Source organism: Neoarius graeffei, chromosome 16 (genome assembly GCF_027579695.1).
Source record: "Neoarius graeffei isolate fNeoGra1 chromosome 16, fNeoGra1.pri, whole genome shotgun sequence".
NCBI lineage: Eukaryota > Metazoa > Chordata > Actinopteri > Siluriformes > Ariidae > Neoarius > Neoarius graeffei.
The window spans coordinates 23,951,048-23,965,078 of NC_083584.1; positions in this window are offsets into that span (position 1 = coordinate 23,951,048).

Genomic DNA, 14,031 nt, shown 5'->3' on the forward strand with positions numbered 1-14,031 from the left:
AGTTCATTTTTAAATACAATCTCGTATGTATCTTATAATGATGTTATAAAGCATAACATTTTATTGTTTGTGACTGTCTTGGCCATTTCACAGAAATATTGTTTTGGCCGTATATCATGGAAATTTATTGTGGGAGATTATGGAAATATTTTAGTTCATTGTTATCCCTTATAATAGCTGATAGTAGTGAATGAACAGTGACAAGACTCTTTGAGTAAAGACTTGGTAATGAAGCAGCTTTACAGAAATCTGCATGTAGATTTAGATTCGTAGTGAGCAACCAGAGGCAACAATGGCAAAGAAAAGCTCTTCGAGAACGGATGAGGAAGAAACTTTGAGAGAAACCAGACTCCAAATGATGCCTGTGCTCTTCTGGGTAACACTAGGTAGTAGGATTATAAATTATTTCTGTATACAGGTATAGAAAAATAGTGAGTGTGTTGCTGTATGAATTAGAGTCCTGGGATAAGCACAGGACAGTTTTTATATTTACAAACAGTGGTTTGGTACAAATCTACAGTATCCAGGTCAGATTATCCACTGAAGCAAGGCTGTGACTAGTCTATAAAGTGTTTTTTTGGGAAATCACTGGGCAGTGGAAATGAGTCAAAACTATAGAAGGTCAGGATCAAAGTACCAGGATCTATAACTGGTGTCTCAAATTAGATTAAAATCCAATAATGCTTTCTGGTTCAGTGTCCACTTTTATAAATGTACAGATGCGTTTTGCATTTAGAATTGTTTTGCAGTCAGTGAATCATAAAATACACATGTGCACATCACAGTAGATGAGTAATCACTGCAATATAAGACGGTTATAATTACATGGTGGATGCTGTTAAAATTACATTATAAATTCAATGAAATCAAATAATAAGCATACTACAATACTAGTAGGGGAAAATAATGGAAAAGAATGCAATCATTAAGGCAAGCATAAGATTTAGGCTACTGTTAGATTACAAACAGTATTTTTACATTATTAAAACACACATGAAATAACAGTATGTCGTGTGTATAACTAATCTCAGAATGTCTATACAATCACAGCACAAATTGCATTCGCTCAGGACGAGCCTGTATATTTACACTTCTGTCTGAGCAAGGATAACTGCAAATATAAATATATATTTAACAGTGGTGTAGTGGTTAGCACCGTTGCCTCACAAGCTGTCTGTGTGGGTTTCCTCCAGGTGCTCCGATTTCCCCCACAGTCCAAAGACATGTAGGTTAGGTTAATTGGTGGCTCTAAATTGACCATAGATGTGAGTGTGAATGGTTGTTTGTCTCTATGGCCAAGTTTACATTAGACCGTATCTGTCTCGTTTTCTTCGCGGATGCACTGTCCGTTTACATTAAAACGCCTGGAAACGCCGGGAAACGGGAATCCGCCAGGGTCCACGTATTCAATCTAGATCGTGTCTGATCCGGTGCTGTGTAAACATTGAGAATACGCGGATACGCTGTGCTGAGCGTCGTCATTGGACAACGTCACTGTGACATCCACCTTCCAGATTCGCTGGCGTTGGTCATGTGATGCGACTGCTGAAAAACGGCGCGGACTTCCGTCTTGTATCACCTTTCATTAAAGAGTATAAAAGTATGAAAATACTGCAAATACTGATGCAAATACTGCCCATTGTGTAGTTATGATTGTCTTTAGGCTTGCCATCCTTCCACTTGCAAGTGGTAAGTGACGCGCATACCCAATATGCACTGAGAGCACACACACAGCGGCTCAGTCCCAAATTACTGCTCGTGCACTTCACTCGCGCGCTCTGTGAGCTGCGCAGGGCCGGAGTGCGCACCCTCCAGAGGGCACTCGCTGTTCAGGGCGGAGTGATTTGGAGCACAGGATGCCTGCGGAGCCGAGCGTATCCGTGTATTGGCGTTGCTATGTGCACGCAAATCGTGTATTGGCGTTGCTGTGTGCACACTAATCGTTTTAAAAACGTTAATCTGATGATCCGCTGATACGGTCTAATGTAAACCCCACCTATGTGTCAGCCCTGTGATTATCTGGTGACTTGTCCAGGGTGCACCCCGCCTCTCACCCATAGTCAGCTGGGATAGGCTCCAGCTTGCCTGTGACCCTGCACAGGATAAGCGGTTACAGGTAATGAATGGATATATTTAACAGTTATTCCACGAAATCGAGCCATACATGAGCTGATGGCTGACAAGGCACGTAGCGCTGTGTTGGCTATAAGCCATGTATGACCAGATTGAGTGTAATAATTGTTTTGTTCTATCCACATTCACTGGCTTTTGAGAAACAGACCATTTTTATTTTTATTTTTTGCAAATTCAATAAATAAAAACTTTATAGAAAACGTCCGGCAAAATCATTTCCGCTTAGAATGTAAACAAACCGGCAAAATGACAGTAGCAATTTGTGAAAAATGCTATAATAATAATAATTCTTGAACAATAAAAAAAGATATGTTCTTACCATCAAATACTTTCATTCCATATTTTGATGCTTTTTTTGGGGGGGGGGTTTGTTCTTATTCTTTAGGGTTCTTTTTTTTTTGGTGGTTGGCAAACCAACTTAAAGGTGCAGTACCGCCACCGACTGAGCTGGAGTGTGGAACAGGAGATATTGGGGGGGAAAACATACAAACAAAAAACTATATTCTTTGAGCTATTTCTGTTTCTTTTAAATACTTGATCAATATGCTGCACCATTTTGTTTTTCTCTACTCACAGTATATGAGCTGATAGCCTAGTAGTAGCGTAGCCAATCAGAGCGCACGATTACTCCTAGCCAGTGAATGTGTGTGTGTGTATATATATATATATATATATATATATATATATATATATATATGAACAAGTCCAAGGTCACAGCTCACACAGACGCACAAATTTCTAGGATGCCGACTTGGCATGACCTTCACAGCAGGTGAAAGTAAAGTAGCTTTAATCCAAGACAGTCCAGTGAGTTCTTTCTCTCTTTTTTTTACCTTCAGGATGGGAAAGAGCCGTTTGTTTGCCATCAGCAGTCAGTCTCACCCAGTGACTCTAAGCAGCTGGCCTCTCTCAGCTGCATTATTCATACAACACACACTCAGAGAGAGAGACAGAGAGAGAGAGAGAGGTAGGGAGAGAAAGAGAGAGCGCTGCTCACCAAAGTTACAAGATTTATGGCCCTCTGTTTAGGATATAATTCAAAGTTCATACTCACATACATCATATTTTGAAGCACATAGATTATGAGGGGGAACACATTCATCATGCTGCAACACGCACACACACACACACATACACACACTGTGCTGTTTGCACCAGGGCCTAATTTCACACGGATGCGTCTGGTCTGTATGAAACAGATGAATGCTTTAGTCAGCTTTGTATCAGCTTTGTCATGAACCCATCGCACTGTAATGAGCCCACGCTTAAAATAGACCAACTCTGCTAGATAAGGCTAAAATGGAACGGCCGAGATGAAACGCTGCATCGCGACATGCCCCCCTCCCCAGTTTCTCCTCTGACATTCTGATAAAATGTCTTTGCTGTTTATTGCTTCAACTTTTCAAGTTCTTGCACTTCGCAGGACGGACTCATTTTTTGAAACTTTTCATTTTTAATAAACCTTTGTGGCTGAATCACTCTATGTCACTCCATATCGACAGGCAAGTTCGCACTTATCAGACACCATTCACACTGTGATATTTTGGCATTTTCTCTCCTGAACTGAAGTATTTATCTTTTCCCTGTATCTTTATTCACAAATAAAGTTCAAGCAGTTTATCCCCAAAAAAGTAACACAATCTTTTAAATTATTGTTAGCTGTTTGCTCAAATTGAGCCACAGTAATATCCAACTGGGTTTTACCAAACCACCACATGAACGTGATGATATGGCTATTGGACCCGAGTCCAGATTTAGACTTCAGACCTGTCTCAAGAAGTTTCTGTATCAATTTGGTCTTGTCTTGATCTTCAAAATCAGTCTTAATCTCAGTAAATATGGTTTTAGTCTTGAGTAAATGTTTGTAAAAATAATGTTCATGTTGTCTTTTCTTTTTGCATGCACAAAGTTTAACCAGATAGCATTCCTTTTTCTATAAACAGCCTAATCATTGGTACAATGTACAAATTAATTGAAATAGTTGAGCTACTACTTGGGCTTGATCTCAAAAAGGATTTAATAGTTTTTGGTCTTGACTTTGATTTGGTCTTGTTTCATTTGGACTCAAACTTTACTTAGTTTCAACCCCCTGAAGACTTTGTCTTGACTCAATCTTGGCTAGTCGTAGTCTCAGACTTGATGATAGAGGTCTTGACTACAGTCTTGCATGATGATATACAGTACAGTGCAAAAGTCGTAGGCACATGTAAATAAATACTGTAGACCAAAAAATGTCTTAAAAATCATGAAATGAAATGTTTCAACATTAAAAAACATTATAAACAGCAGTAAGCCATAATAAATGAAACAAAGTTGATATTTGGTGTGAGACGACCCTTTGCTTTAAAAAAAATAATAATAATAATAATAGCAGTCTCAGGTACATCATCATGTAGGCATCCTTCAGTCTTGGGAGACTATGGGTCTGCACTCTGGTTGCAAATCAGGATCGGGAACAGCGTCGAGTGTGACTAATGAGTCCGATGCGGGAATGGCAGTCCTTCTGGCACAGTTGGCAGATGAAGACTGAGGATGGTCTGTCAGTCTGGTTGGAGGCTTTCTGTCTCTGTCTCCTGGCTTCGGACTGCTGAGCAAGTTGTAGGTATCATGCCGCCATTTTGTCTCTGGGGACTACAAGTCCCAGTCCTCTTCCGCGTGACCTACGTCACGCGTGGGCGGGATCATCTACGTCAGTCCGCCATGCGCGCATAAGTCCAGGTGGAAGCTCCGCCATTTTGTCTCTCGTGTCTGGATTTCAAGGAGTCTAGACGCATGAAGAGATGCTCTCAAACCCGAAAACACCTCTTTCTTGCAAGATCCATCATTCAGCGCGATTTCTTACCCTTGGCCAAGGTAAACTCTAGAGTCGCGCGATCTTTAAACTCAACCTGAGTTACAACCGGTTTATTCGTATTAGAAGTGACGTCACGACTGCAGCCCAGGCAGTTAAAAGTTAAGAAGCGATTGAATCCTTTTTAACTCAAAAGCGCTGTGCATCTTATTCTGATCAGAGACTTTTCCTCACGAGCGCTGAAGTTCGGACCAAGAGTCCTCTGCTTTCCACGGGAACCACCCAAGTGCTCCGCCGGACCCAAGAAGACTCTGCGCTTTCTACACGAGCGGCTCACGTGCTTCATGAACAGCGAAGCTCTGCAACGGCGAACATCTTCTTCATATCTTGCTAAAGGCAGGATTAAGTAAGATTTTGGCATTTGGGCATAATTAAGATAGTCTTAGGAATTTGCTTTTATTTGAAATAGTGTGAATTTAAACCCAGGTTTATTCATTACACTATTAGACACACAGCGTGTCGAATTGAATTGTTCTGTTTGTTTAATCTCAATTTGTTTTAATAGGCTGTGCATGCTTCTCTTTTTCTTATTCTTACTAACATTTTAATTTCATTATTATACATCTTGATCTCATCAAGATTTCAGTGGATTCAGTATGGTTATGAGCTAGTGGGTTAGCTACAGCTTCCCTTTGTCTGCTTAGCAACACAAGGCTAATCTAGGCCTCCACCATGTGTAGTTAGCTACATGAGGCTAAACACATGGTCAAGTCCTTCCCACACACACACACACACACACACATAAGCACACATTAGCAACAGAGCTAATCCTTTGTTCTATTTAGATAACATTCCTTTGTTTAGCTAGCACAAGCTAGGCCATACACACACACACACACACACACACACACACACACACACACACACCATATCATATTTGTATATATTGATTATCCATTTTTATCTTTGTTATAATAAATCCATTTATCAAAGTTGTGTGTATTCATCTTGCTGGTGTGAACAATATTTCTGAAGTCCCCAATCTCTCAAAGAATTCAAAAAGGTGCATATAAGTTATGTAATATAGTAAGTGATCAATAATAATTAGGAAATATACCATAATCTAGCTGTTTGGTAATTTATCCAGGATTAATGGTATGATTCACTAAATGATTCACTAAATGATTCACTGAACGATTCACTTCAAATGAGACTGATTCTATGGTATGATTCAATTCAAATGAGTCAAATTAAATGATTCAATGGGATTGATTAATTTTAATTATTAACCTTCAAATTTAATGAGACTGATTTAATGAGATTGATCACTTAATTTCAATAATTAACTGATTGCACCCACACAAGTGTCTCTTCAAAGCTGGAGAGTCCTTTGTGTACTGTTTGTCTCCAGGTTGTTCGCTCTGAGGCCAAGGTTTCCCAGATGTTTTTGTCGATGTTCAAGGCCTTCAAGTCTCCTTTGCAAATGTCTTTGTATTGCAGCTGGGGTCTGCCTATGGGCTGTTTTCCCAGTGCCAGTTCACCATACAGGAGGTCTTTTGGGATCTGGCCATCGCCCATACGCACAACGTGTCTGAGCCAGTGCATGCGTCTCTGTTTCAGCAGGCTATACATGCTAGGAATTCCAGCTCTCTCCAGGATGGTGGTGTTGGGAACTTTGTTCTGCCACTTGATGTCTAGGATGCGTCAAAGACAGTGCATGTGGCAGGCGTTGAGCTTATGTTCATGTTGGGCTCGTATAGTCCAAGACTCACTGCCATACAGGAGAGTGCTCACAACACAAGTTCTGTTGACGTGAACCTTGGTGTGCTCTGTCAGCTTGCTGTTCATCCACACTCTCTTCATCAGTCTGGCCATGGTGGTGGAGGCTTTGCCAATCTGCTTATTGAGTTCAGTGTTGAGAGAGAGGGAGTCAGAGATGGTAGATCCTAGGTACATGAAGTCATGGACAACATCCAGTTCATGGTTTGAGATGTAGATGTGCAGTGATAATTCTGCATCTTGCACCATGACCTGTGTCTTCTTCAGGCTAATTGTAAAGCCAAAGTCTTGGCAGGCCTGGCTGACCCAGGTCATGAGTTGCTGAAGGTCGTTGGCTGAGTGGGCAGTGATGGCAGCATCATCAGTAAAGAGGAAGTCTCAAAGGCATTTCAGCTGGACTTTGGACTTTGCTTTTAGTCTGGAGAGGTTAAAGAGCTTCCCGTCCAATCTGGTGTGAAGATAGATACCTTCTGTGGTATTTCCGAAGGCATGCTTCAGCATGACTGCAAAGAATATCCCAAACAATGTCGCCGCGAGGACGCAGCCCTGTTTTACCCCACTCTGTATTCTGAAGGAGTTGGATGTCGAGCCGTCGAAGACAATGGTGCCCTTCATGTTGTTGTGGAAGGACTTGATGATGCTGAGCAGTCTGGGTGGGCACCTTATCTTGGGGATGATTTTGAAGAGGCCATCCCTGCTGACCAGGTTGAAGGCCTTCATCAGGTCAATGAAGGTGATGAAGAGTGGCTGCCTCTGCTCTTGCAGCTGTCATAGGGAGAAGACCATATTGATGGTGGACCTGCTTGCGCAGAAGCCACACTGAGATTCAGGGTAGACGCTCTCTGCCAGGGCTTGGAGTCTCTTCAGTGCAACTCAGGCGAACAGCTTCCCCATGATGCTGAGAAGAGAGATGCCATGATAGTTATTGCAGTCACTTCTGTCACTTTTGTTTTTATAGAGGGTGACGATGTTAGCGTCTCTCATGTCTTGGGGTACTTCACCTTCTCCCCAGCAGAGGCACAGGATCTCGTGCAGTTCGGTAATAAGGGTCTCTCTACAGCACTTGAGGACTTCAGCGGGGATGCTGTCTTTTCCAGGTGCTTTGCCGGGGGTGAGAAAGTCCAGGGCTTCCTTCAGCTCTTTGACTGTTGGTTTGCTGTCCCGCTCATCCTGGATGGGCAGGCACTCGATGGCATTCAGATCATCTTTGGAGACCATGTTCTCCCTGGCATAGAGCTCTGAGTAGTGCTCTACCCAGCACTCCATCTGTTTGGTCTGGTCCTGGATGATCTCACCTGTGGTGGACTTGAGGGGGGCGGTCTTCTTCTGAGTTGGGCCCAGGGCCAGCTTGATGCTGTCGTACATCCCCCTGATGTTACCGGTGTCTGCTGCAACCTGGATCTTGGAGCAGAGCTGTAGCCAGTAGTCATTGGCACAATGCCTGGCAGTCTGCTGGACTTTGTTGCAGGCAGCCTGAAAGACTTGCAGATTCCTCTTGCTAGGGCTGGCTTTGTACGCAGCCAGGGCATTCCTCTTCTCCTCAATGACAGGTCTCAGGTCTTCAGTGTGGGCTTCAAACCAGTCAGGTGATTTACCAGTCTTTCTGCCAAAGGTGTCCATAGTGGCATTATACACTGCATCTCTGAAATATTCCCATCTGTCACAGGTATTTACTGATGGTGGGCCTGGCAAGGATTTCTCCAGAGCAGTGGCAAATTCCTCAACGTTTCCTTGGTTGGCAGTCTTGCTGACGTCGATGTGAGGTCTGCCCTCCTTTTTAGTACAGCACAGTCTCTTTGAGTGCAACTTGATCTTGCTACAGACCAAGGAGTGGTCAGAATCACAATCGGCACTCTGATAGGTGCGGGTGAGCCTGATGTTTGGTAGGCTGGGGTGTCTATTGAGGATCAGTTCAAGCTGGTGCCAGTGCTTGGACCGGGGGTGTCTCCAGGAGACTCTGTGCTGAGGTTTGGTGTTGAAGAAGGTGCTGGTGACACACAAGTTGTGCTGGTAGCAGAGTTCCAGCAGGCGCCGTCTGTTCTTGTTCATCCTCCCAGTGCCAAACATCCTGTGACATATAGGCCAGGCGTTTTAGTTGGCACCCACTCTGGCATTGAAGTCGCCAAGGATGAACAGGAACTCTTTCTCAGGGATCTGGCTTATGGCTGTGTTGAGTTTGTTATAGAATTTGTCTTTGGCATCGGCAGGTGAAATCAGCGACGGGGTATAAGCGCTGATGAGGTTGGCAGGTCCAGCTGGGGTATTGAGCTGGAGAGACAAGATTCATTCAGTTCCTTCTGAGGGTGGCATGATAGAACCCAACAGGCTGTTTCTGACAGTGAACCCCACTCCATGCTCTCTGGTCTCATCAGTTGGTTTCCCTTGCCAGAAGAAGGTGAAGTCTTTCTCTCTCACAGATCCAGAGTCTGGGAGTCAGGTTTCTTGGAGGGCAACAATGTTCATCTGCAGTCTGCTTAGCTCTTGGTCAATGACTGCAGTCTTGCGAGCGTCGCTGATATTATGAAGGTTGTCAGAGAAACCTGGCATCATGGTTCTCATGTTCCAGGTGCCCAGCTTGAGGGCCGAGATTTCCTTCTTTGTAGGCTTGTTGCTTGGTGCACAGTTGTTGATCTGCTTGTTGGTTTTCACCCGAAGCCCCACGCACCCAGTGCAGCTAACAGACCGTGGCAAGGCAGCACCTTACTGGCTGGGGGCTGCCCAGCTTGAGGTGGGCAGCTACAGTGGTGCTTGAAAGTTTGTGAACCCTTTAGAATTGTCTATGCTTCTGCATAAATATGACCAAAAATAACATCAGATTTTCACACAAGTCCTAAAAGTAAATAAAGAGAACCCAGTTAAACAAATGAGACAAAAATATTATACTTGTTCATTTATTTATTGAGGAAAATGATCCAATATTACATATCTGTGAGTGGCAAAAGTATGTGAACCTTTGTTTCAGTACCTGGTGAGACCCCCTTGTGCAGCAATAACTGCAACTAAACATTTCCAGTAACTGTTGATCAGTCCTGCACACCGGCTTGGAGGAATTTTAGCCCATTCCTCTGTACAGAACAACTTCAACTCTGGGATGTTGGTGGGTTTCCTCACATGAACTGCTCGCTTCAGGTCCTTCCACAACATTTCGATTGGATTAAGGTCAGGACTTTGACTTGGACATTCCAAAACATTAACATTATTCTTTTTTAACCATTCTTTGGTAGAATGAGTTGTGTGCTTAGGGTCATTGTCTTGCTGCATGACCCACCTTCTCTTGAGATTCAGTTCATGAACAGATGTCCTGCCATTTTCCTTTAGAATTGACTGGTACGGTATAATTCAGAATTCATTGTTCTATCAATGATGGCAAACTGTTCTGGACCAGATGCAGCAAAACAGGCCCAAACCATAATACTACCACCACCATGTTTCACAGATGGGATAAGGTTCTTATGCTGCAATGCAGTGTTTTCCTTTCTCCAAACATAACGCTTTTCATTTAAACCAAAAAGTTCTATTTTGGTCTCATCTGTCCACAAAACATTTTTCCAGTAGCCTTCTGGCTTATCCACATGATCTTTAGCAAACTGCAGATAAGCAGCAATGTTCTTTTTGGAGAGCAGTGGCTTTCTCCTTGCAACCCTGCCATGCACACCATTGTTGTTCAGTGTTCTCCTGATGGTGGACTCATGAACATTAACATTAGTCAACGTGAGAAAGGCCTTCAGTTGCTTAGAAGTTACCCTGGGGTCCTTTGTGGCCTCGCTGACTATTATACGCCTTGCTTTTGGGGTGATCTTTGTTGGTTGACCACTCCTGGGGAGAGTAACAATGGTCTTGAATTTCCTCCATTTGTACACAATCTGTCTGACTGTGGATTGGTGGTGTCCGAACTCTTTAGAGATGGTTTTGTAACCTTTTCCAGCCTCATGAGCATCAACAATGCTTTTTCTGAGGTCCTCAGAAATCTCCTTTGTTCGTGCCATGATACACTTCCACAAACATGTGTTGTGAAGATCAGACTTTGATAGATCCCTTTTCTTTAAACAAAACAAGGTGCCCACTTACACCTGATTGTCATCCCATTGACTGAAAACACCTGACTCTAATTTCTCCTTCAAATTAACTGCTAATCCAAGAGGTTCACATACTTTTGCCACTCACAGATATGTAATACTGGATCATTTTCCTCAATAAATAAATGACCAAGTATAATATTTTTGTCTCATTTGTTTAGCTGGGTTGTTTTTATTTACTTTTAGGACTTGTGTGAAAACCTGATGATGTTTTAGGTCATATTTATGCAGAAATATAGAAAATTCTAAAGGGTTCACAAACTTTCAAGCACCACTGTAGCTGCCCAATGAGGCTCAATGACCCCTCCCACCATCGGAAGCAGCCCCTGGCGTCTAGCTCTATGCCAGTCAAGCAGAAGACTTATAACCGGTATCTGCTGCTTCCCATGTTTTGTCGACACTGTGTAGTGAAGCTGAAGTGACCTCTGCAGTATGCAGGGCTTGGGTATCTCAGGTACAACTAGAAAAGCACTCAGAGAGCGCAGACCTCCGCCGCCAAGAATCCTTTAAAAAAATCCGGGATCCAGAAGGTGATCCAGATCACCGCCAAAATTTAATGGATTGTTACTTGTGCCCAGTTACACCCCTGGAAAAAATTTCAGAGCAATCCGTTCATTACTTTTCCCGTAATGTTGCTAACAGACAAACCAACCAACAAACAAAAACAAATCAACGCTACCGAAAACATAACCTCCTTGGCGGAGGTAATGAGTGCAGTTTTATAAGGAAATAAGCTGTAGGTTTTACTGAGCATCTTGCCGAACCAGCCACAGTTCTTCTGGACACTGGGTAAGTCCAAGCCAAAAAGACCCAATATCTAGAAAATTGGTTGCAGCAATATTTTTATTTTAATGGTGGAAGTAACTGATGAAAATCTATAAAATCTGAATTAGTTTTCAAAATTTCAGCTTTCTAGACCCAAAGGTTTTTTATTTATGCCATTTTGAAAAATTACTAAATTAGACCAGAATGTACCCCCTAAATCCTCGCCAGGGATTTTAAATGCATTTTTCTCAGCTCCTAGGCTACACAGAGGTTTGAAATTTGGTAAATTAACTCTATACATGTTGCTAATCTGGTAGGAAAACATAGAGCCATCTATCTAGAAAATCTTGGCCATAGGTACTTCCTAAAAATGCTAAAAATTAAGAACAATGCACTCGCGAGTGGGGTTTAGGGCCCTAAAAATACTAGAAAACAAATGTATTCATCTCCTATCACTACCTGGTCTTATTATAAACCAGATTGCCTGGTCACTTATATAATGGGAGCTCTCTAGATAGAATATTTACAGAAATATGGCAGATTAAATTAGATACTCCACAAAAAGTATCACATCTTTAACTCTTTACCTCTTAAAGCAGTTGCTACAGCCACCCTTGTATATGTACAGTATATACTGTTCACCCTTATAACATATTTACAAGAAAAAAAGTAAAAAAAACAAGGTTTTGTTCATATCAGTTTTCTCCTTCATTATGTTGAAACAATCATGACATATCATACATTTTTGAAAAGACGGCATGACACAGAATACAAAAACCACTCATAAAGTTATATTTCAACATTCACCAACTCACAGGTAGTGTCTGAAAGGTGAGTACAGTAATACCTGTGTGAAAACCAATCTTCACATTTTACATGAAGAATTCATGTCAAATGGTGTACAATAAATGATTACTGCAACTTTATAAAGATGCTTTATATAATGTTGTTAAATTATCTTTTTATATTCATACATTTTATTATAAATATTCACTTGGGATACCTGTAAAGGGTACTGTATGTAGAGGCAAATTCAGAGTCGTCAAATGTTGTCATTATGGTGCATGTAAGCCGGCGTCATATGTTGTCATTATGGGATATACACGGGGTCGTCATATGTCGTCATTAAGGGGTAAAGAATTAGACCTGAATGGAAATGAAGCACAGGTAGCACAGGTCTGCAACTTGGTAAATAGTTTCATTAATTCAATCGCTACAAACATGTGAAGTGTCATCTTGTTGTTATTTGTGCATCATTCTCTTTTTTCAATCCCAAATCATCCATTTTTAATGCCTTCGAATTTGTTGTGTATTTAGATGAAAACAGAAAGGAAATATCATCAAATAAAAAGTGATATACTGTAAATTATATGCATGTATTTTAAAATACTGGTGTATACATGATCTATGGAAAATGATAAATATTGATATAGTCTCTGTCAGAAATGCAACTATAAACAGACAATACACCCAATATCAGTCATGACAAACATATGAATAGGAGAGTGCTGCATCTGTGATCTTAAATTACTTTTTCATGGTCAAGTATATAGTTATTTGTGAACTGTAGAGTACATGTAACAGCAAAAACAACAAATTCGAGGGCATTAAAAATGGATGATTTGGGATTGAAAAAAGAGAATGATGCACAAATAACAAGATGACACTTAACATGTTTGTAGTGATTGAATTAATGAAACTATTTACCAAGTTGCAGACCTGTGAATAGACCTGTGCTTCATTTCCAATCAGGGTCTTAAAGATATGATACTTTTTGTGGGGTATGTAATTGAATCTGCCATATTTCTGTAAATACTGTATTCTATCTAGAGAGCTCCCGTTATACAGTGGTGCTTGAAAGTTTGTGAACCCTTTAGAATTTTCTACATTTCTGCATAAATATGACCTAAAACATCATCAGATTTGCACACAAGTCCTAAAAGTAGATAAAGAGAACCCAGTTAAACAAATGAGACAAAAATATTATACTTGGTCATTTATTTATTGAGGAAAATGATCCAATATTACAGATCTGTGAGTGGCAAAAGTATGTGAACCTTTGCTTTCAGTATCTGGTGTGACCCCCTTGTGCAGCAATAACTGCAACTAATCGTTTGCGGTAACTGTTGATCAGTCCTGCACACCGGCTTGGAGGAATTTTAGCCCATTCCTCCGTACAGAACAGCTTCAACTCCGGGATGTTGGTGGGTTTCCTCACATGAACTGCTCGCTTCAGGTCCTTCCACAACATTTCCATTGGATTAAGGTCAGGACTTTGACTTGGCCATTCCAAAACATTAACTTTATTCTTCTTTAACCATTCTTTGGTAGAATGACTTGTGTGCTTAGGGTCGTTGTCTTGCTGCATGACCCACCTTCTCTTGAGATTCAGTTCATGGACAGATGTCCTGACATTTTCTTTTAGATTTCGCTGGTATAATTCAGAATTCATTGTTCTATCAATGATGGCAAGCCGTCCTGGCCCAG